Genomic DNA, 25,507 nt, shown 5'->3' with positions numbered 1-25,507 from the left:
CAGCACAGACCAGCCTCTACAGGACACTACAGCTGTTCAGAACAGTACAGCACAGACCAGCCTCTACAGGACACTACAGCTGTTCAGAACAGTACAGCACAGACCAGCCTCTACAGGACACTACAACTGTTCAGAACAGTACAGCACAGACCAGCCTCTACAGGACACTACAACTGTTCAGAACAGTACAGCACAGACCAGCCTCTACAGGACACTACAACTGTCCAGAACAGTACAGCACAGACCAGCCTCTACAGGACACTACAGCTGTTCAGAACAGTACAACACAGACCAGCCTTTACAGGACACTACAGCTGTTCAGAACAGTACAGCACAGACCAGCCTCTACCGAACACTACAACTGTTCAGAACAGTACAGCACAGACCAGCCTCTACAGGACACTACAGCTGTTCAGAAGAGTACAACACAGACCAATCTCTACAGAACACTACAGCTGTTCAGAACAGTATAACACAGACCAGCCTCTACAGGACACTACAGCTGTTCAGAACAGTACAGCACAGACCAGCCTCTCTCCACTCCATTCTGGTTCCAGAGAGAGGGAGAGAGAGCTTCATTTCAGAGACTTAATTTCAACCTAGAGTGAGTGAATGTGAGAAGCGTTATGCAAATATACAACACGTTCCTCTCACTTCACACAGAGTAGAGGGAAGTTGTGAATTGATTGACCAGGCACCATGACTGTGTTAAGCCTTTAAACGGCCCTACTCTGTACTGTGTGAGAGGGATGCCTCATGGGGAGGACCAAGCTACTGTGGAACTGGCACCACAGGGATTTATGAAAGCAGAGCCAAGTTCAAACCTCAAACCTCAATGGTCCAAAGTGCCTATTTATGAACAAAGATGGAAATTAGTGTTGCTTGCCTTCCACAGAGCCATGTGTCACTACTGTAACTAGACTATACAGCTAGTGAGTTCTCTTTTCTACCCTAAGATCATTCATGTGGATTGGTAGTGTGGAGACAGGGTTGGAGATGACAGGGTTGGAGACAGATGGAACTGAAGGACCTCCTGGAGGACTGTGTGTGTGTGTGTGTGTGTGTGTGTGTGTGTGTGTGTGTGTGTGTGTGTGTGTGTGGATGACCAACATCACACAGTTGTACCACAGCCAGACCTCCTTCCCACCCCCACCACTCTAATATTAGGAACCTGAGTGAGAGTATGTGACCGTGTCTGAATGTCTGAAACTATAAAAAGGATCATGTTGATGACACATGGGCACATGGCGTATCACATCCTCCACAAAGTGTCAATACAACATCATTTTCCTCCAAACACAGTACAGATGAGAAAATACGTGTCATATGGATATCACTCCAGACAACATGTCTCACAGTGGGTTCGCCCCAAATGGCACCCAAGTGCATTTTAGTGCAAAATAGTGCACTTGTGGAGAATCTGGTGCCATTTGGGACTCACACTTAGTGTTTCTACTGTATAATAACCAGATGGTATGAGAAAATATATATCCAGAAATAAGGTAGATATCATCCTAACTGATGTTGTCACATTAATATACAGAAAGCGAGGGAGGGTTCAGAGTGGGTGGGATGGATAGAGTCTTTCATTTCGTAACAAACCCATTATGACCATAGACTACCAGGCTGACTCCAGCAGCAATACAACTGGATATTAAACATATTATGTTCAGCCCATCACTAATTAAAAAATGATTTTATCAACATCGCCATAATCACATTAATGAATGCTGTGTGTACAAATGAAGGCTGCCCTGCCATATAACAGTGAGAATGAATGGGAAGACAACAGTGAAAATGAATGGGACACAACGTTTACAATGAATAGGAACATTTAACAGTGAGAGCCTAAGTCATTGGGTGCGTCACAATTGTATACTCCTGAGCGGTGCAATGGTCTAAGGCACTGCCATACTGTGCTAGAGGTGTCACTACAAACCCTGGTTCAATCCTGGGTGCTGCACAATTGGCCCAGTGTTGTCTTGGTTACTGGAGGGTTTGGCTGGGGTAGGCTGTCATTGTAAAAAATAATTTGATCTTAACTGACTTGCCTAGTTAAATAAAGATACAATTAGCAACATATTTAGTGCACTGCCTTTGACCAGATGCCTGGGAATACATTAGGGTGCTATTGGGATATGCAAGGCCTAAACTACTGGCAGAGTAAGGGGGAAAACTCAAGTACAGCACCCTACTTAACTATGACATTTCATTGCCAGGCGAGTTGAAACCAGTGAGCAGAATAGGTCAGTTCAGTTGACTTCTCAGCATGCCTCAATGCTTGCTCTCTCTGTCTCGGGCTTTCTCTCTGCCGAGTCATTCCATGTCATTTCAGCAGGCCATGAAATCGTTTCTGTAGTTTGAAACAATTAGCATTCCTGAAGCATTTTTTCATTTAATTTAAGCTAATTGTGTGCACCCAAATTGGCCCTTTTAATTTGTAAGATAAACATAATATTCTTCAAATATAGTACCCAAAAATCGATTTGGACCAAACCTTTTCCTACCATTGAGTAAGACAAGAAGAATCCAATAGCAGGGTCAAAAGACACCCAGAGAGCCCCCACACCAATCCCACCCCAACAACCAGTATTCAGTAGCAGTTCTCTGACAGATTATGCCTAAGAGGAGGACAAACTGAATTGCATTCATGGAGGACTGGCTTGAATTGTGAGGATGACCATTCAATTTTTTTTCAACATGAGCAAAAGTTATTGGTTTTCTACCCAAAGTTGCAAAGAAAAATATATATTTATAAACCAAACATGCAACAATTTCAACGATTTTACTGAGTTACAGTACAAATCAGTAAATTAGGCCTTAATCTAGGTCATAGATAGCTTTAAAAAAAAAAAGGTAGGGGCGTGGTCAGAAAACCAGTCATTATCTGGTGTGACCACCATTTGCCTCGTGCAGCGCGACACATCTCCTTCACACAGAGTTGATCAGGCTGTTGATTGTGGCCTGATGAATGTTCTCCCACTCCTCCTCAATGAATGTGCAAAGTTGCTGAATATTGGTGGGAACTGGAACCCGCTGTCGTACACTTCGATCCAGAGTAGGGCTGTCCCTGACAAAAAACAATCATAGTCGACCAAGAGTCGTCTGTTCTATCGACCAATCGATTTGGTCGAAATGTTTAAATGTGAATTCCTTCATATACTGTATAGACACATTCTATGTGTTTTAATCAAATCAACTATATGCACTTAGCTTGTCTGATGCTTAAAGCAAAAGGTTTCATGAAATAATTAAGACACACAAATGACTAGAGGGAGTCCGACCGCAATTGATTTGATTGTGCCGGGCCGGGCTCAGATGTGCTGTGCTGTGTAAAAAGAAGACAGCGAGTGACTGTGTGACTAGCATCCGTTGTTTCTCTCCTCCCTGCTGCAGCGACCAATACAGAACATCAGCAGTGTGTATCGCGTGATGCTGAAGCTGCAAGATAATTACAGCCATTTCTTTTTTGTTGAATTTTACCCCTTTTTCTCCCCAATTTTGTGGTATCCAATTGTTGTAGTAGCTACTATCTTGTCTCATTGCTACAACTCCCGTACGGGCTCGGGAGAGACGAAGGTTGAAAGTCATGCGTCCTCCGATACACAACCCAACCAAGCCGCTGCTTCTTAACACAGCACGCATCCAACCCGGAAGCCAGCCGCACCAATGCGCCGGAGGAAACACCGTGCACCTGGCCACCTTGGTTAGCGCACACTGCGCCCAGCCCGCCACAGGAGTCGCTGGTGCGCGATGAGACAAGGACACCCCTACCGACCAAGCCCTCCCTAACCCGGGCGACGCTAGGCCAATTGTGCGTCGCCCCACGGACCTCCCGGTCACGGCCGGTTACAACAGAGCCTGGGCGCGAACCCAGGGACTCTGATGGCACAGCTGGCGCTGCAGTACAGCGCCCTTAACCACTGCGCCACCCGGGAGGCCAATTACAGCCCTTTCTGACTGAATTGTGTAAAGATCTTTGCAACATGGGGCCGTGCATTTTATGCTGAAACATGAGGTGATGACGGCAGATGAATGGCACGACAATGGGCCTTAGGTTCTAATCATGGTATCTTTGTGCATTCAAATTGAAATCGCTAAAATGCAATTGTGTTCGTTGTCGGTAGCTTATGCCTGCCCATACCATAACCCCACTGCCACCATGGGGCACTCTGTTCACAATGTTGACATCAGCAAACCGCTCGCCCACATGATGCCATACACGCTGTTTGCCATCTGCCTGGTACAGTTGAAACCGGGATTAATCCACAAAGAGCACACTTCTCCAGCGTGTCAGTGGCCATCGACGGTGAGCATTTGCCCACTGAAGTCGATTACGACGCCGAACTGCAGACTCTAGTGAGAACAACGAGCACGCTTCCCTGAGATGGTTTCTGACAGTTTGTGTAGAAATTCTTCAGTTTTGCAAACCCACAGTTTCATCAGCTTTCTGGGTGGCTGGTCTCAGACGATCCCGCAGGAGAAGAAGACTGATGTGGAGGGGCTGACGTGGTTACCCGGTTGGACATACTGGCAAATTCTTTTAATTATTTTTGGAGGCGGCTTACGGGAGACAAATTAACATTTAATGTAATTCTCCGGCAACAGCTCTGGTGGACATTCCTGCAGTCAGCATGCCAATTGTACACTCCCTCAAAACTTGAGACGTCTGTAGCATTGTGTTGTGTGACAAAACTGCACATTTTAGAGTGGCCTTTTATTGTCCCCAGCACAAGGTCAACCTGTGTAATGATCATGCTTTTTAATCAGCTTCTTGATATGCCACACCTGTCAGGTGGGTGGATAATCTTGGCAAAGGAGAAATGCTCACTAACAGGGATGTAAACAAATTTATGCACAAAATTTGAGAGAAATACACTTTTTATGTGTATGGAAAATTTCTAGGATCTTTTATTTCAGCTCATGAAACATGGGACCAACACTTTACACGTTACATTTATATTTGTGTTCAGTATTAAACACAAAACACCAGCAACATGGAGAAAAGGGTGCGGTGGCAGTAGCACAAACAGCGGTATCTAGTGGGCAAAACGTTGTACTTTCACACTCATTTATGGTAAATAATGCAACGGACTTATTTAAAAAAAAACATTCCCAGATTCACAGGGAATACATTAAATAGAATGAAGAAACAATACCCCAAGAAGCAGCTCCATACTACTTGTCAGACATAGAGAACTGATACTGTACACTGGTTAGTGGGGTGAGATTGGCGTGGGGTGGCTATTGATCCTTTTATTGGATTCCTCAGGCCTAACTCATTGTTAGGAAGAATTATGGTCCAAATCGGATATTATGTACTATATTTATTGAAGATTATATGAATCCTATAAATTACAATAGCTTACTAGCAATCAGTTTCTCAGAGATCAAATTATATTTAAACAAAATAATGTTGCAGGAATGCTAACCTTATCTGTTTCTAACTACAGAAATTATTTCAGAACAATATGAGATGGTGGGTGTCGAAATCCTCTTTCTTGTGCTTTTTGAGGTGGCTTGATTACCTTCTCTCCCAGGTTGTCTAAGGCACTGCATTTCAGTGCTAGAGGTGTCACTATGGATACCTTGGATACCTCAAATCCAGGTTGTATCACAACTGGCTGTGATTGGGAGTCTCATAGGGTGGCGCACAATTGGCCCAGTGTCGTCCGGGTTTGGCTGGTGTAGGCTGTCATTGTAAATAAGAATTTGTTCTTAACTGACTTGCCAGGTTATATATATATATTTTTAAATCTCTGTCTCTTTACCCTGTGACAGACAGAGAACAGTGAGGTGGGTACTACCTCTCTGACTGACTGGCCATTTGTATAATTGATAGTGACACCCTGTAATTGCACCCCAGCTTTGTTTAGGCCAATTAGGATTGTCTACAGGAGTCAATCTCTTGTTATTGCCTCGTCCGAAGCTTGGAAAGAAACACTTCTATCATCACTTACAAAATATGTGTTTTGACATGCAGAAAGGCAAGCCAATATGCTATAATGGCTGGCTATTAGTTGATCACTCATATTTTTTTGTGATGGACTGTATGGAAATTGACAATTTTAGTTGTTTGTTCTCATTCATTTAATGGACGACTGTGAGTCAGAAATGGGGATTGATTCCTCTCTCTGCATGGTAGACCAGACCAGCTTGTTACCAGCCCATCTCCTGCTTTAACCACCCATCTGGACAAGCGGCTCAGAGCAACGTCCCTGTGCTATTAGCCCTAGGAGAACACTGCTGATAAATAGATCAACTAGATAGGCTTCATTCTAGATATGCATAATGCTATAATCTATTTTGATTGTAAATGCTATACTTGACAATACAAAGACTGGATTTATATAATCTGAGGCTGAATCTGTTAGTTAAAAACCACTCTTAAAGAGTGGTACATCCATTTTGGACATTTAAATTAATTATAAATTAAAGAAAATAATTGATAAATGCCTCATGAGTTTAATTCCAGCCCCATCCCCTCCCCTGTTTAACAAAAAAGTGGCAAGGTGGCACCTGTCTTCTGAATCTAAATGAACTGACAGCTTTCATTTCAGTCCCTACAAGCATATACTGTAGCTACATAATGTCGGTATCAAGGGCTTATGTAAACTATTTTTATGTATAATCCATCTAGGTTAAACAAAGCAACAGTAAACATGTCCTCCCCCACAAAAATGTAATGGCTTAGTTGATGGAATAGATGTTTAGTAGTGCTTAGGTTGTTACGAGTGTACTGATAAGTATGATACTTTGAAAAAACACTATATCAGTGTTGTGCCTGTTGTTCACATGCGTATCTGCCCTCTCATTGGATATAATGGCTAGAATGATCTAGAACAGGGGTGTCAAACTCATTCCATGGAGGGCCTAGTGTCTGCAGTTTTTTTTATTTTTTTTCTTTCAATTAAGTCCTAGACAACCAGGTGTTGGGAGTTCCTTACTAATTAGTGATCTTAATTAATCAATCAAGTACAAGGGAGGAGCGAAAACCCGCAGATACTTGGCCCTCCGTGGAATGAGTTTGAGAGAGAATGAAAAGACTGTTACCCAGGCTAACTGCTATCTATTTTTTACTTTATTTTTTCATTGTTAGAGCAGCCACTATAATGGATAATCTGTGGTAACACGATAACTGAAATGTGTTAGTCACACGCGATATCTCAATTGGCCCAAGAGGGGGCGCTGCATCATTCATGGGAGACTGTTTACTGTTGCCTTGTTTTCCCTTGATGATGATGACCGGGACCTGCTAGTGGTAGTTTGGTGCACTGTGCTTAACATTTTCGGTTAGGGATTTTTTCTTAACGTTAATTAAGTATCCCAATGTTGCTTAATGGCTCACTTGCCCTTGTTTGACCTGTAAACCACAGGTTTCTACAAAGGGTTCCATCACGGGTATCTTTAGGATTCTTGTGGTCAAGTACACAACTGAGGAAAAGTGGATCAATCTCTTTATATCGTTATCTGGAGACTAAAGATTGTTCACTGTTAAAGGGCATGCATGCATACTATATAAAACGTTCATTTTCGAATAAAGTTAAACACCATGGGAGCGATCTCAAGGCCCTTTCACAGCACACGAAGTGACAAGGTCTTTGTTTTCCTTAGCAGAAGTCCACAGAGATCGGAGAGAATCTCTGGCTTCTGAATCTAACTCTAGCCAGTCAGAAAAGTGAAATGTAGGTCTCCTAAATTAGTGTCTATAATTGGATTAGAACAAGGAAAAGCACACAGCTTCCAAAGAGGAGAGGAAGGTGTGTGCCTTGTGTCTGGAAGAACAGTCTTTAAGGAAGATAAGTGCGTGCGCGAGAGAGAGAGTGAGAGAGCGAGAGAGAGAAAGAGAGAGAGAGCGAGAGCGAGAACGAGAGAGAAAGAGAAAGAGAAAGAGAGAGAGAGAGAGAGAGAGAGAGAGAGAGAGAGAGAGAGAGAGAGAAAGAGAGAGAGTAATCCACTTTGCTTGACCAGCAGAAATCAACAAAGGAAAGTAATGGTCTGTTCCACAGGGGAAAAGAAGCACTACTGAGACAATTATTACAGTAGAACAAGATGATCTCTGAGATCCAACCTCCTGCCAAATGTATGACCATATTATAGACACATATTTCCCTCAGATTACAGACCCACAAAGAATTAGAAAATAAATCCAATTTTGATAAACTCCCATATCTATTGGGTGAAATACCAGTGTGCAATCACAACAGCAAGATGTGTGACTTGTTGCCACAAAAAAAGGGCAACCAGTGAAGAACAAACACCAATGTAAATTCAACCCACATTTACATGTATTTATTTTCCCTTTTGTACTTTAACTATTTGCACATCGATACAACACTGTATATATACATTTGAAATGTCTTTATTCTTTTGGAACTTTTGTGAGTGTAATGTTGACCGTTCATTTTTTTATTGTTTATTTCACCTTTGTTTATTATCTATTTCACTTGCTTTGGCAACGTAAACATATTAATATTAAACATATTTAATATTAAAGAAGTCTCAAGGTATTGCTCGCCTGAGGTAGAGTACCTTATGATAAGTTGTTGACCACACTATCTACCAAGAGAGTTCTCATATATATTATTCGTAGCCGTCTATTTACCACCACAAAAGTGAAGCTGGCACAAAGACAGCTCTCAAACAACACTATAAGGCCATAAGCAAAGAAGAAAATGCTCACCCAGAAGTGGTGCTCCTAGTGGCCGGGGACTTTAATGCAGGCAAACTTAACCTCTCTGCGCACCGAACCCGGTGATCGCTACATAAATAGTCATATTAAACATTCATGAAAATACAAGTGTCTCACATGTTTCGAAAGCCTAGAATCTTGCTAATCCAACTGCGTTGTCAGATTTAAAAAAGGATTTACTGCGAAAGAATACGATGCAATTATCTGAGGATAGTGCCCCATAAAAAACAACTATTTCAACCAGCACAGGCGTAACAAAATCCCAAACTGCAATAAAATAAATAGTTTACCTTTGACGATCTTCCTCTGTTTGCAATCCCAATGCTCATTGTTACACAATGAATGGTCTTTTGTTTGATAAAATCCATTTTTATAGCCTAACACGAACATTTTGTGAACCGCTTGTGTTGTGAATTCCGTCTCATTCCATTTTCGACGACACATTCAATGTAAATACACACACCAAACGTGACTTTTCCATTCATGTTTGGTTTCATTGCAATCAACTGGTTTGTTTGTAACACAACCAAACCTGATGGATCATTTCGCGGGACATATTGACTGAAAGAAACTGATTTGAAGACAACAAGTAACGACATCATTGTGCACGAATGATATGACCGCTGTTTCGTTGATTGACTGTATTTTAACCCAATGACCACTGATCGTCTTGAAATCTAGCTGGGTAGATAGCCAATGAGCTGAGGTAAACGGCAATATGTAATGTTTATGTGTTGGAAGACCAACCCATGTAGTAATCTCCGGCGTAAAGAGGGTCATTCGCCATTGAAGATTCATACCGGAAGGAGCCACGCATGTTACGCACCGCACTGTTTTGGTAAAGCGCATCTTCAGCTGTTTATATATCAATCAGTATGGCGACTAAGTCAGGGAAAGCTAAATCTAAGTCTAGATATACAGATGTACACACAATTTTAGAAGAAATTGATCGGGAAAGTGAGACAGAGATTGTTGGAGGACGATTAATTTAGCGATTCCCAAATGGAGGAAAATATTTTTCCCCTCACTGTAATAGGCGGTGTCAGAGGAAAGCCCATAAAATTGTCAGAGACTCCAGTCACCCAAGTTATAGACTGTTTTCTCTGCTACCGCACGGCAAGCTTTACCGGAGCGCCAAGTCTAGGACCAAAAGGCCCTTCAACAGCTTCTACCCTCAAACCATTAGACTGCTGAACAATTCATAAAAATCGCCACCGGACAATTTACATTGACCCCCCCCCCCCCCCTTGTACACTGCTGCTACTCGCTGTTTGTTTGTTACCTATGCATAGCCACTTCGCCCCCACCTACATGTACAGATTACATCAACTAGCCTGTACCCCTGCACACTGACTTGGTAGCGGTGCCCCCTGTATATAGCCTCATTATTGTTATTCTTATTGTGTTACTTTTTATTATTACTTTTTATTTTAGCTTACTTGGTAAATAATTTCTTCTTCTTGAGCTGCACTGTTGGTTTAGGGCTTGTAAGTAAGCATTTCACATTAAAGTCTGCACTTGTTGTATTTGGCGCATGTGGAAAATAAAGTTTGATTTGATTTGATATGTTTCCCATGCCAACAAAGCCCCTTAAATTGAATCGAAATTGAATTGAGAGAGAGAACGAACTCATCTGATCTACACCAGTCAGAATGAACACATCTGACCTACACCAGTCAGAATGAACACATCTGACCTACACCAGTCAGAATGAACATGTCTGATCTACACCAGTCAGAATGAACACATCTGACCTACACCAGTCAGAATGAACATGTCTGACCTACACCAGTCAGAATGAACATGTCTGATCTACACCAGTCAGAATGAACATGTCTGATCTACACCAGTCAGAATGAACATGTCTGATCTACACCAGTCAGAATGAACATGTCTGATCTACACCAGTCAGAATGAACACATCTGACCTACACCAGTCAGAATGAACACATCTGACCTACACCAGGCAGAATGAACACATCTGACCTACACCAGTCAGAATGAACACATCTGACCTACACCAGTCAGAATGAACACATCTGACCTACACCAGGCAGAATGAACACATCTGACCTACACCAGTCAGAATGAACACATCTGACCTACACCAGTCAGAATGAACACATCTGACCTACACCAGTCAGAATGAACATGTCTGATCTACACCAGGCAGAATGAACACATCTGACCTACACCAGTCAGAATGAACACATCTGACCTACACCAGTCAGAATAAACACATCTGACCTACACCAGTCAGAATAAACACATCTGACCTACACCAGTCAGAATAAACACATCTGACCTACACCAGTCAGAATGAACACATCTGACCTACACCAGTCAGAATGAACACATCTGACCTACACCAGTCAGAATGAACACATCTGACCTACACCAGTCAGAATAAACACATCTGACCTACACCAGGCAGATTGAACACATCTGACCTACACCAGTCAGAATGAACATGTCTGATCTACACCAGGCAGAATGAACACATCTGACCTACACCAGTCAGAATGAACACATCTGACCTACACCAGGCAGAATGAACACATCTGACCTACACCAGTCAGAATGAACACATCTGACCTACACCAGTCAGAATGAACACATCTGACCTACACCAGGCAGAATAAACACATCTGACCTACACCAGTCAGAATGAACACATCTGACCTACACCAGTCAGAATGAACATGTCTGATCTACACCAGTCAGAATGAACATGTCTGATCTACACCAGTCAGAATGAACATGTCTGACCTACACCAGGCAGATTGAACACATCTGACCTACACCAGTCAGAATGAACATGTCTGATCTACACCAGTCAGAATGAACATGTCTGATCTACACCAGTCAGAATGAACATGTCTGATCTACACCAGTCAGAATGAACATGTCTGATCTACACCAGTCAGAATGAACACATCTGACCTACACCAGTCAGAATGAACATGTCTGATCTACACCAGTCAGAATGAACATGTCTGACCTACACCAGTCAGAATGAACATGTCTGATCTACACCAGTCAGAATGAACATGTCTGATCTACACCAGTCAGAATGAACATGTCTGATCTACACCAGTCAGAATGAACATGTCTGACCTACACCAGGCAGATTGAACATATCTGATTTACACCAGTCAGAATGAACACATCTGACCTACACCAGTCAGAATGAACACATCTGACCTACACCAGTCAGAATGAACACATCTGACCTACACCAGTCAGAATGAACACATCTGATCTACACCAGTCAGAATGAACACATCTGACCTACACCAGTCAGAATGAACACATCTGACCTACACCAGTCAGAATGAACACATCTGACCTACACCAGTCAGAATGAACAAGCTACCAAGCTAGCTACCACTCTAACCCTTTGCAACAACATCCCTTGAGAAAGGCAGCAGCTGAAATGTCAGGGACAGCTGAACTATATTTAATTCAATAAATGTAAAGACTAACAAAATGTATGATAAGTATTTCATATTTGTTGTGTGTGCACCCTCTTTCTGCATCAGAAGTGTCAAACAAATGTTGCCTACGGACCGCATTCGCTCTTCACCGAGGTCTGGAGGAGAACACTGAAAATGTGTTAGATTTCCACGCTGTCAAAATGAGCAAAAAATAGCCCTCTATCCATTGTTTTTGGAATTTTTGACGCCTTCTGACAATTCAGCTTTCGTTTCGATGATTCTTAGCAACATGGAAAGAGTGAAGAGACTACTGTATAAAAATGTAGGTCCAATATAATTTCTACACAGTTTCGATTTGGTTTTAGTCATTTCAATGTTGACTGATTATATATAATATATGCCATTTAGCAGACACTATTATCCAAAGAGACTTACAGTCATTCATTTTACATAAGGTCGGTCACTGGAATCAAACCCACTATCGTGGTGTTGCAAGCATCATGTTCTACCAACTGAGCTACAGAGGACCGAAGTCAACTAGCGAAATAACCAATACCCATCTCTATGTCTCGAGGCTGTCCAAGGTGGAGTCTTACTAGCCTACAGCTATTGACTTATTGCTGAGTACAGACTAAGTGCACAATGTAAGCTACATAGATACAAATACCAGAGGCAATTCATGAGAGATCATTTGAATTATAAAAGGTGTTCTCACCTCTTCTCTTGAGTCTGCGGGCAAATTGACTTTGCGGATGCTCTTTTGCCTTTTCAGAGACCAACCCAAGTACAGTCAAGTGAGATCTCTCCCCTTGTGAATCACTAAAACACTGCAGAGCGTGAGTCATTTCTCCTCAATCAAGAAAAAAGTTCAGCTAAAGTTCAAACCTTTTGTACAGTAATACAACACATCTCCTCTAGTGGCTCTTACATAAAGGGAACAGAAACCTCAGACTGTGGTATTTCACTTGATAAGGCCAATGGTGAGACGTCCAGCACCAAGAAAATAACAAAACTAGTTCAGGTTAATGAAACAGCAAACTAGAATACAATTCGGTGATCAGGTAGTCAGTTAATAGTTCCTCTCTAGCTTGTACCTGGCTTCTGAGAGAGATAGAAAAATAGAGCGAAAGCAAGAAAGAGGAAAGATAGAGAGACACTGAAAGAGAGAGTCGTCAAAATAGAGAGAGAGCGAGATAAAAATATTGTTATTTGGTCCTAAACAGAATACCTGACCACTGTGACTGACCCAAAGCCAGTGTTTGCACAAAGACTAGGGTTTTTGGTTAAATAGTCAGTTAGATGGGTATATTAATTAGACTAGGGCCGGGGAGGGTCCATTTTGTGTTGGTTGTCCTTCACATTATCAGGGTACACTATGTACAGGCTTTTGTCACAGTCTAATTGGTACTTTAGTTGAGTTTATCAAGGCTAATAATGTGGACAAGTTGAGTGCCCGTCTGAAGCACGTTTGGAGCAGTGGACTAAAGAGCAGATGGCACAGATTGCTGAGCACTACAATATTGAATTAGATCGTAAGCAATTGAAAAACAATATGAAGGCCAATCTAAAAGCCAAACTAGTTGAGGAAGGAATCCTAACTGTTCGAGAGCCACAGTTTGTTACTCCAGTTGTGTCACCAGGTGTCACTGGTTTAAGTTTTGAGCAACGAGTTAATGCTGCTAGAAAAATAGCAGATTAAACAAACTGAGTTGGCAAAATGATAAACTAGACCTAATCAGAGAGGGTAAACTTAGACACGAGTCATCAGTTTTGCCAGTAATAAACTATCCAACTGAGAACGTAAGAAATGTGCATTTACTTCCTAAGTTTAATGAAAAGGACCAAGAAACATGTTTCTCTCCCTTTGAGCGAGTAGCAGAATCTAGAGATTGGTCTGATGCAAATCGTACTTTATTGCTACAGTGTGTGTTAACTGGTGAAGCTCAAGAGGCCTGTTCAGGGTTAAGTATAGCAGATTCAGGTCTATGAAACGGTGAAAAATTTGTTGTTAAAAGCCTACGAATTGATCCATGAGGCTTATAAGCAGCATTTTCAAATTGGAAGAAAGGTGACAAGCAAACCTACGTAAAATTTGTACGTAATTTAGTGTCTCAGTTTAATCGTTAGTGCTCTGTAACAGAGATACATTTGAGCAACTGTCTGATCTGGTGGTACTTGATCAGTTTAAGAATTCAGTTCCAGAGCGTGTCACAACTTATATTAGTGAGCACAAGGTGAAAAGTCTGTGTGGCAGCAGTTCAATCAGATGAGTATGTCTTGACCCATAAAAGCTTTTTTTGTGGATTCTGGTCATCATTCTGAAACTGCCCGTACTAGAGTACTTCTACCCTCACCAAAAGTTTTCAAGGTTTGGAGCAGATCAATGCTTTAAGGTTGATTGTGGCATACGAGGTAGAAATGATCTAAACAGAGTATGTAACTACTGTCAAGGAAAGGGACACTGCAAAAATGAATGTCCTGTCCTTAAAGCAAAAAATTCTGGTGGCAAGTCAAAATAACAGTTTTCTGGCCTAGCTATATCACTTAGTCCAAGTACTGTATCTCAGCTTGAGAAGCATGCATATCCTTTTGGAAAAGCCAGTGCTTCTGACTATGCTGCATACATTTCTGAGGGATATATCTTGCATGTAGGACGGGATGAGAAAGTGCAAGTCAAAATCTTGTGAGACACAGGCTCTGTGGAATCATTTGTTTGTGAGTCAGATACAGGTGATTCTATACTCATTTGTGGGATGGGGTTGTTTGTTTTTCCTGTGCCTGTGCATACATTGAAACTTGACTCAGATCTTGTGAAAGGTTTGTGTTGGTGCATCCTCAACTAACAGTTCAGGGTATTGGTCTCATTCTTGGTAACCAGTTAGCTGGTGTAGAGGTCTGGGTTGGGGTGCCACCACCTTGTGGTTACACAGCAAACCCCTGTTCTCCCTGCACCTGAGGAGTCAGACCCCTGTTCTCCCTGCTCCTGATGAGTCAGACCCCTGTTCTCCCTGCTCCTGAGGAGTCAGACCCCTGTCCTCCCTGCTCCTGAGGAGTCAGACCCCTGTTCTCCCTGCTAGTGAGGAGTAAGAACTCTCCAGATAGTCCTGTTATCTATCCAGCTTGTGCAGTGACACGTGCCATGAGCCGTGAGGTGTCAGTAACTGAATATAATTCTGTCTGTTACAGAACCGTTTGACCAGCCTTTGCCTGAACATCTCCATCTGTTTCTTGTGATGATTTGTTGAAGGAACAGCAGGATGACCCATCTTTGAAGGAACTGTTTGCCAGAAGTTGTCAGGAGAGTAAAGGATTTAGTCCAAATTATTTGTTTTTTGGACATGCGGCACGTGGCCCTCTGGCTGTGTTGCAGGACAGCTGCGGAACAATAGAGCCACCACTAAATGTGCTTGATTATGTCAATGGTTTTCGTAATAGACTGCCCTCTACTAGTGAAATTGAAAAAGAGAAACTGGAAATTGCACAAGTAAAGATGAAGAATATTTATGACAGTCGGTCTGAACATAGACAATTTAGCCCTGGTGACCAGGTTTTAGCTCTGTTACCTATTGTAGGTTCTCCTTTTCAGGCTAATTTCACGGGTCCTTTCACGGTGGTGCGCAAAGTTCTCACCATACAACATTTTTGTATTTATTATTTAGTTTAAATGTGTTCCTTTTTTACATTTAAGTAATGTGTGGTCTTCCCTTTTGTTGTGCCCACTGGAGCTGCTGCTTCTTGTGTTTAGCTGATAGGAGTGGAACCCGGTGTGGTTGTCTGCTGCAATAGCCCATCCGTGACAAGGACCGGGGAGTTCTGCATTCCCAGATGCCGTTCTGCACACCACTGTTGTAATGCACTGTTATTTGCCTGTTTGTGGACCGCCTGTTATTTTGCAGGTTTCTTGCCATTCTCCTTCGACCTTTCATCAACAAGCTGTTTTTGGCCACAGAACTGCTGCTGACTGGATGTTCTTTGTTTGTTGCACCATTCTCTGTAAACCGTAGACTCTGTCGTACGTGAAAAGCCCAGGAGGCAGGTCGTTTCTGAGATACTGGAACCGCCGCACCTGGCACCGATGATCATACCCCGTCAGTCACTTAGGTCACTTGTTTTGCCCATTCTAACGTTCAATCGAACAGTAACTGAATGCCTTGATGCCTGCTTAATATAGCAAGCCATGGCCACGTGACTCACTGTCTGTAGGAGCGAATAATTTTTGTGAACAGGGTGGTGTACCTAATAAACTATGTTTCTCATGCCAATAAAGCCTTTTGAATTGAATAAATTATAGAGGGACATATAGGGACAGAGAAACAAAGAGAATGCAAGGTAGATAGAGAAATATGGAGAGAGAGTTATGGGGAGAGAGAAAGAGCGAGCGAGAGGAAAAGATGGAGTGAGAGAGAAAGAGACAGACGGAGAAAAAAGAGTGCGCGAGAGAGAGAGGTCTGCATTGATTACATCACCTGCCCTCCCTACACCAGGAACAGCACTGCTCCATCTGCTCGGCCTTGGTACAATACACACTACTACTGTACTGCATGCCAGGGAGAGGGGGAAATAGAGAGGGAGGAGAGAGCAAGCTGAAACATTAAATTGAGAACACAATACTAGAGGAAACGAGAAAGGGAGTGGAGGGAAAAGGGAGAGGTACAGTTAAGAAACACAGTACAGTATGTGTTTATAATACATGGACGTGGCCAGTGAGTTAGTAGTGAGTGACAGGCTGGCCCCAGGACGAGAGGAGAGGCAGTGGTATAGGGGTTACGTCCCAAATGGCACCTTATTCCCTATTTAGTGCACTACTTTTGACCAATACCAATAGGTGTCTGGTCAAAAGTAGTACACTATATAAGGAATAGGGTGCCTTTCTGGACACAAAGAAAATGTGTTCAGTTCACAAGAGGAAATATGACTGTTCCTCCCTTTGTGCTCAGTGCTCAGCCTATATTTCTAAACAAACATGCTCTTCTCATCTAAAATGTATTCTTCTCCAGTACTGTTTACAATGAAGTGATAACATTAGAAAGGGATTCATTCCTATTCTATCCTTTCCAAGATTATAGCCCAGCCCCAAACATAGTCTGAATCCCAAATGGCACCCTATTTTCCCTATATAGTGTACTACTTTTGACCAGAACCCTATTGCCAAACGTTGTGCATTAAATAGTGAATAGGATGCAATTTGGGATGCTACCGTAGCCTTCTACTGAGTCCTGGACCCGGGAGCCAAGGAAAGGAAGTGACAGCAGCCTGAGGAAACCGCAGCATTTCCTGTTGTTGGCACGAGACACAACTGGCACCCTGCCTGCTGAATCCTAAAGGCCCCATTCACACAGGCAGGATATAGGCATGCTGGGAGGGGGGGGGGGGGGGGACATGCAATGGTGAGGCTACTAGGAGAGCTGAAAGACAAGTTCACTTAAATTCACAGTATTTAGAGATTGGAATTGGGAAGAGGATAGGGAAATGCCTTAATATAACCCTATACAGCATACCCCTTTCAGGAATCAATACCAGTGGTGTAGCATTAGTCTATACAATAAACACAAACATATGCATGTACGGTATATACATGAGTACATGCATGTCTATGAGCAATAGATACTTCATATATTAACGCCACATTAGTGATGAGCCTCTATCAGATGGAATGTCATTTCATGTGAATGACATGATCCACTTAGCTAGCTGGACACAAACACTTACCAGATTAGATGAATGCTTGGTTTAAGTGATGAATGCTTGGTTGGGGATCAAGGGGAATTATTGATCACCAGATTAGACGAATGCTTGGTTGGGGATCAAGGGGGATTATTGATCACCAGATTAGACGAATGCTTGGTTGGGGATCAAGGGGGATTATTGATCACCAGATTAGACTAATGCTTGGTTGGGGATCAAGGGGGATTATTGATCACCAGATTAGACGAATGCTTGGTTGGGGATCAAGGGGGATTATTGATCACCAGATTAGACGAATGCTTGGTTGGGGATCAAGGGGGATTAGTGATCACCAGATTAGACAAATGCTTGGTTGGGGATAAAGGGGGATTAGTGATCACTTACAATCCCCAACAATTTGTGTTTTCTCAAGGTGCCTATCAAATCAGAAGAATATAGGCTATGTACTGTAGCGGTGTTTGTTATGGTGAAGCAAGCAGGTGACTCAAAGTCTTCCTGTCTGGTTACTGCTAGAGATGAAAGAGGCCACACACCATGGAATGAAAATGTATATTTGAACTAAATCCCTTTTATGGCCATTGGATAATGAGGACAGTGCTTTATGGCCAAACAAAGGTTTTTAAACACTCTGACTATAAGGGGATGCAATGTTTTCACTACCTTTACATGGAGAATGGTTTAGTGTATTTCATCACTGAATGCAGACTGAACAGTGAGCTAAGCGTTTTGCTATCAGTGCATATAAATGTAGCCTACTGTCAGACAAAAGTTTGCTAGGTGCAAATGAGCTAAAGCTGAACTTGACATGAATCATAAATTCAACAGCTGGCGTGGGCTGGATGGATTTCTCACTTTCCGCTGGATTTCTTCACAGTCAGTCACACAGACATCTTTAAGATGCTTAGAGGACTTACTTTGTGAAAACTTACCATGTTTACTTGTAAAGTATGACACCATGGTTACGTTCCAAATGGCACACTATTCCCTACTTAGTGCACTACTTTTAACACATACAAATACAAATTAGGGACTAAGCCCATCACATTCCACCTGCAGGCATGACATGTGACTGAAGTTACTTCCAGTCTACCAGAGGACACAAGGTTCACTAACAGAACAAAAGAGTAAAAGCAGAATAGAACACAAATTAAATCTCTTAACATTTCCTGGATTACCACATATATCAGCATTCACCATCACCACACATACAATCAATGCTTCTGAACTGATCATACATTGATCAGACAGAAATCCTTATGAAGACTTACCCTTGAAGTACCATCACAGCTATGGAGTAGACCCGGTCCTAGTAAGAACGGACACTTCTGATCTCAGATGCAGAATTCAGATAACTAACAGAGATAGGGGAGCTAGAAGAACCTGTTCTAATTTTGGCACCCAGAACCAAATAATGTTCACGTTATGAGAGATTAGTTCCTAAACCATTCATATGAATGTACCACATCAAAAGCTAACAGTGCTGTCCATCTAACCTCACCAACCGTATGGCTTTCTACTGAATGAGCGGTCTCCTGCCAGCTCTGGGATTTTTATCTACGGGTCTGTCCTGACAGGGCAGTGCACTGGGCAGAGAGAGCAGGTTGCTGCTGTCTGCAGACAGACAAACCTCTCTGTGTGTGGCTGTGGCTAGCTTGGCCTGGGGAGAGTGTACTGTGCGGCTATGCTGTGGGCAGGAAGACTGGGAGCCAGCTGCCTGGCAGGCACATAGTGTTCTGGATTCAGCACTGGAACCCTGGCCTGGCCTACAGGCCCGTCTCACTACTCATGAAAGAAACATTCTTCAGCTCCATTTACACTAATCCAGCTGTACCTTGCCCTCTCCACTCTCAACCCAGAATGGTTCTCCTTAGCTCTGGTCCAGGGCACTAGGAGCCTTCAGCGCCAGCAAGCCGCACATAACGGCCTGGACCAGAGCTAGGTTCTGGACCTGTGTGGTGGTTGTTAGAGGGATTCAGAGAGAGGGGGCACACAGTAGTTGTATGTTCAAACCCAATGGGAGCTGTGGATAGGTAAGGTGAACATGAGGTAAAAATGGATCTGCTTGCTATATAGGTATCATGGAGTTTTTTCAGACAATTCAGGATCTAAATACTGTGCAAAGAGAGACATAATATATATTTTTAAACTGTTACAATATTTGGGTCATTGCTGCTACTGAAGTAACAATCCCATATCAAAGACTTGGTTGGACAGCTGTACCTTCAGTATACCTTCAGTCAGACTAGGCTGGTGGGTCAAGAGGCTTTTCTGTGTCTGCAGACTACTAGGCCTGTCAAGCAGCTACTAGGCCTGTCAAGCAGCTACTAGGCCTGTCTGATCACAGTGGAGGCTAAAGGAGCCTTCTAACTCAGAAGCTCGGCCCACTGGGCCATACAATGTAAGGGGCTGTGTTACTTCACTGGCTGGTGGGACATGATGTAACGATATAATGACAAATCATGATGTGCGTCCTAAATGGAACCTTATTCCCTAAATAGTGCACTATTTTACCTCAAACTTCCTAAGTGTTCAATTAAGTGTTACCCACAATGAGGCTGATTTGAGGAATGTATCTCCTCTCCACTGGTTGTGAGTGACTGGACTGGTAAGAATGACAAATAGCCATAGGGAAAACACCATAATCACCATGTTCTAGCCCAGGGCTCTCCAACTCTTTCCCCAAAGAGCTTCCATCCTGTAGGTTTTCGCTCCAACCCAAATCTAACATACCTAAATTGTTTTATTTATATTTTACTAGGCAAGTGGGTTAAATGCCTGTTCAGGGGCAGAACGACAGCCTAGGAACAGTGGGTTAAATGCCTGTTCAGGCAGGGGGGTTTGAACTTGCAACCTTCCGGTTCCTAGTCCAACGCTCTAACCAATAGGCTACCCTGCCGCCCCCTAATAATCTAATAATTAACTGGTTGATAAGCTGAGTCAGGTTAGTTACAGTTGAGATTGGAGTGAAAACCTCCAGGAAGGTAGCTCCCAAATGGCACCCTATTCACTATAGTGCAGTGCACAACTGTTGACTAGGGCCCATAGGGCTCTGTTCAAAAGTAGTACACTACTATGTAGGAAATACAGTGATATTTGGGACACACATCCTTACTTTCTTTCAGACTGGTTCTCATCATATAAGGCCAGAACAAGCCAAAGCCCACGGCACTAAGCCTGTACATTTACAAAACATGAATCACCTCCTGCAGAGGGTTATACAAGCAATGCCCACTACTGTACGTCAGCAGAATTATTTGGTTGACATTATCCTACATAGGCTCTTTAGGCTTGCCAATTCATATTCACAACAACATGAAAAAAAAACTAATTTGGCCTGATCTTCAATTGCTGACTGATATTATGATAAACAATGAGCATTTAACAAAAAATAGGGAAAAGAGAACATTGACTTTGAAGAAACAAGGGTGTTGTTCAAGAACAGTTTGACACAATTAAGGTGGGTTCACTGTGCTGCCATGGAGGTGATGTCCTATGAGTCCCCCCCAAAAGTATCTACTGCAGGGGTATTCAACCAGGGGTCAAGGTACTGTAGGGGTATTCAACCGGGGGTCAAGGTACTGTAGGGGTATTCAACCGGGGGTCAAGGTACTGTAGGGGTATTCAACCGGGGGTCAAGGTACTGCAGGGGTATTCAACCGGGGATCAAGGTACTGCAGGGGTATTGAACCGGGGATCAAGGTACTGCAGGGGTATTCGTCCGGGGATCAAGGTACTGTAGGGGTATTCAACCGGGGGTCAAGGTACTGCAGGGGTATTCAACCGGGGGTCAAGGTACTGCAGGGGTATTCAACCGGGGATCAAGGTACTGCAGGGGTATTCAACCGGGGATCAAGGTACTGCAGGGGTATTCAACCTGGGGTAAAGGTACTGCAGGGGTATTCCACCGGGGGTCAAGGTACTGCAGGGGTTCTACAATATTTTAAAGTGACAATTTATTTATTTGTTCAATGTTTTTATGAATATCGCCAGCAACAACGGAATAAACCCATTTTGACAGGTGTATAAAATTGAGCACAGCCGTGCAATCTCCACATTGGCAGCAGAATGGCCTTACTGAGGAGCTCAGTGACTTTCAACGTGGCACTGTTATAGGATGCCAACTTTCCAACAAGTCAGTTTGTCAATTTCTGCTCTGCTAGAGCTGCCCTGGTCAACTGTAAGTGCTGTTATTGTGAAGTGGAAACGTTTAGGAGCAACAACATCTCAGCCGTGAAGTGGTAGGAACACAAGCTCACAGAACGGGACCGCCAAGTGCTGAAGCATGTAAAAATCGGCTATCCTCAGTTGCAACCTCACTATCGAGTTTGAAACTGCCACTGGAAGCAACATCAGCACTAGAACTGTTTGTCGGGAGCTTCATGAAATAGGTTTCCATGGCCGAGCAGCTGTACATAGAGCCTAAGAACACCGTGTGCAATGCCAAGTGTTGGCTGGAGTGGTGTAAAGCTCGTCGCCATTGGACTCTGGAGCAGTGGAATCACGCTTCACGATCTGGCAGTCCTACGGACAAAACTGGGTTTGGCTGCCAGGAGAACGCTACCTGCCCGAATGCATAGTGCCAACTGCCAATTTGGTGAAGGAGGAATAATGGTCTGGGGCTGTTTTTCATGGTTCGTGCTAGGCCTCTTAGTTCCAGTAAAGGGAAATCTTAAAGCTACAGCATACAATGACATTCTAGACGATTCTGTGCTTCCAACTTTGTGGCAACAGTTTGGGGAAGGCCCTTTCCTGTTTCAGCATGACAATGCCCATGTGCACAACGCGAGGTCCATACAGAACGGTGTGGGAGAACTTGACTGGCCTGCACAGAGCCCTGACCTCAGCCCCATCGAACACCTTTGGGATGAATTGGAACGCTGACTGCGAGCCTGGCCTAATTGCCCAACATCAGTGCCGACCTCACTAACGCTCTTGTGGCTGAATGGATGCATGTCTCCAAAGCAATGTTCCAACATCTAGTGGAAAGCCTTCCCAGAAGAGTGGAGGCTGTTATAGCAGCAAAGGGGGAACCAACTCCATATTAATGCCCATGGTTTTGGAATGAGATGTTCAACGAGCAGGTGTCCACATACTTTTGTTCAAGTAGTGTATCTTTCTTTCTAGGCTATGTTATAGTTTATACCCCCTCTTCCAATTATAATGTCAGGATGTCAAAATAATTAAAAACTATGTACCAAATCTATTTATTTAAAAATGTTGATTATTTCTCCTTGCCATTATCATTCACTTGATGATGAGAAAATAGTTTGCTAAGTTATCATGGGGTCCCTGGTCGCCGGTTTGCCTGGGACGGGTCCCTGGTCACCTGTTTGCCTGGGAGGGGTCCCTGTGCAAGGAAATACCCCTGATCTACTGAATCGGATAAGAGCCATGCTGGGAATTGTTAAGTGTATGTGCAGCCTACCTCCACAGACATCATTGTAGTGTAGTTCAGTTTCCTACTTCACAAACCATTCCATGACAGCTATAGCCTACATCCCTTAAGGGAATATAAGAATCCTTTATAAACATTTAAAAAAAATACAAAAAGCAGACCACAACACGCAAAACACATCATAAACCAAACAAAATTAACATTCCGTTGACGCAAGCAGAGCACAGACTGCCTCGATATGTGTTGTTTGTTACATTGTAACAACACGTAACAGCTGCGTCCAAACAACATGCACAGCTAATCTGTAACATTTACATTGTAACAACATGATGTAATGTATCCAGGTTACCTTGAATTCAGACTATTGCTTGTCAGTTTTCTTGAGGAAGGACAGGAGCCTTGTTTTCCATCCAGACTATCCTTTCAAACGACCTTTTCTAGTCGTTGCAGTTTGGCTCAAGTATTATCGACAACAGCCTTGCTGTCAGTGGACATCAACATTTATGTCTCTCTCTCTTCTTAAAAAGTATAATTGACAGCTCTAGTAGTTGGTGCGCTTATCAAAATCAACTGTTCGGTGGAAAAATGTCATTTGTATGCGTTATAGAGCCGCAAAAGCTCAGGAGGGGGAATTGCTGTATTCTGAGATATGTGGCACCGCGAAGAGCCCTCTGTCGAGCACAAGGCGTCATGAACAGGGTTTTCCCTGATTATGAGGTAATCCCTTTCAGTGTTTGGGAAGGAAAAACACAAGCCTAAAACAATTAATGTACCAGTACTGCCACCTGCTGTTTGGATTGGGTCGTATTATGGAATAATGTTTATTTATAGAGGATATCGGCCTATAATCTGTAAAACATGTTTTTACCAGTAGGATAGACAATACAACAAGACTCACTGAATATTAGCAATCATTGATTAAACTGCTTTTTAATTGTTAAGAGTCAACTTGTTTTGGCCCTTAGCCTTCGCCAGGGTTGGGTTTTACAGATAGAGAAATTAAGGAGGATGTTATATATATTTTTTCTAAATGATCTCCTTCCATTGAAAAGTACAACACGATGTACCCACAATCTATTGATCAGTTTACCTCTAAAAACAATTTATGAGATTTTTGAACTTCATTAACATCACATGTTGTTTTGTATTCCCATTGTGATTGGTCCCTGAACATGAGAAAATATATTAGTGAATTCGGGTGGGTAGTTGCCCCGACCAGGATTTTAACCTAGGACCAGCAACTGGCTCAGGATTTGAACCTGGGACCAGCAACTGTCAAGCCAACACCTGAACCGTTACACCAAGAGGTCCAAACCTCTTGATGAGGTTGCAAGGTGTTGTGTTAAAGTCATTACATTGCCCCCTTCCTTTAGGAGAGCATGTCCCCACGGTTCTCTACACCAAATCCCTTGCACGTACACACCTCTCTAGCCCATCCCACACCAAGGTAGCAAATTCCAGGGGTAGCTCTGACCAGGACTCAAAACCAGTTCCAGCGTTTGTCAGGGCAACACCTTAACCAAGAGGTCTGAACCCCTTGATGAGGTCGCTAGGTGTTGGGTTAAGGTCGCTGTAATATAAAAGCCTCCATCTCTGACTGTTAAACCTGCAAAGCTGCGAAATTCATTGTTTTTACTTAAAACAATTTAGTTTTAAATGTAACTGCATTCTGCATAAATCCGTCTTGAATGAAATAAATTGAATGAAATAACAATAAAGAAGCATTTTTTTCAACTTCTGACTTCCTTCCGAGACCTGCTGAATTTCCTCTTCACAACAACTGAAGTGAGGACGTAGGCTACGGCAAACATTCTGTTTCTACTTTTGTAATTGAAAAAAGTTCTAGGAGATATGAACAAGAAAATAAAAACATTAACCTCAAAAACAAAAAACCTTGCAACCTTTTTTCCTGATACATGTTTTCATAGCCCTAGTACCTCTGTCAAAGTGCAAAGGACATCAAACTAGCTACTCTGTCTTTCCTCAGCTAAATTGTACCATTACTTTTTGGCAAATAGTGGTACCAGCAGCAGCTCACATACTTTCTCCAATGTCTTTAATAAGTCATTTTTATTTTTTACAGTAGCTTACCTTTGGTAAATATCTGTCTACATAGAGGTCACAATGTTCACAGACATGGCCAGTGTTTTGAATCCTGTGCTGGACTACTATCCTTCCCTTTCCTGTCTTCCTAAAGAACATTGCATTGATTCCCCTGCACTCCCATCACCAGAGGCTAACAGATCCATCAGGAGCATCAAATAAATCACACCAAAGTGTGTGTGTGTGTGTGTGTGT

The 25,507-nt window shown here is 42.8% G+C and overlaps 1 protein-coding gene across 2 annotated transcripts in view; it reads right to left on the bottom strand.

Annotated features, from left to right (window-relative positions):
- The window catches only part of LOC110529438 (probable E3 ubiquitin-protein ligase RNF144A-A), a 42,904-nt gene extending 19,006 nt beyond the window's left edge, over window positions 1–23,898 (bottom strand). The window contains exon 1 of one of the 2 annotated variants that reach the window (XM_036984819.1): window positions 23,559–23,898. The gene's annotated coding sequence lies outside the window, so the exon portion shown is untranslated. Of the gene's footprint in view, window positions 1–23,239; window positions 23,334–23,558 lie in introns of those variants that run through there. The other variant, XM_036984820.1, reaches the window with a different exon arrangement.
- Between the last annotated feature and the right edge of the window lie 1,609 nt (window positions 23,899–25,507).

This window comes from Oncorhynchus mykiss, chromosome 8, assembly GCF_013265735.2.
Source record: "Oncorhynchus mykiss isolate Arlee chromosome 8, USDA_OmykA_1.1, whole genome shotgun sequence".
NCBI lineage: Eukaryota > Metazoa > Chordata > Actinopteri > Salmoniformes > Salmonidae > Oncorhynchus > Oncorhynchus mykiss.
This window is presented reverse-complemented; position numbering and strand designations above follow the sequence as displayed.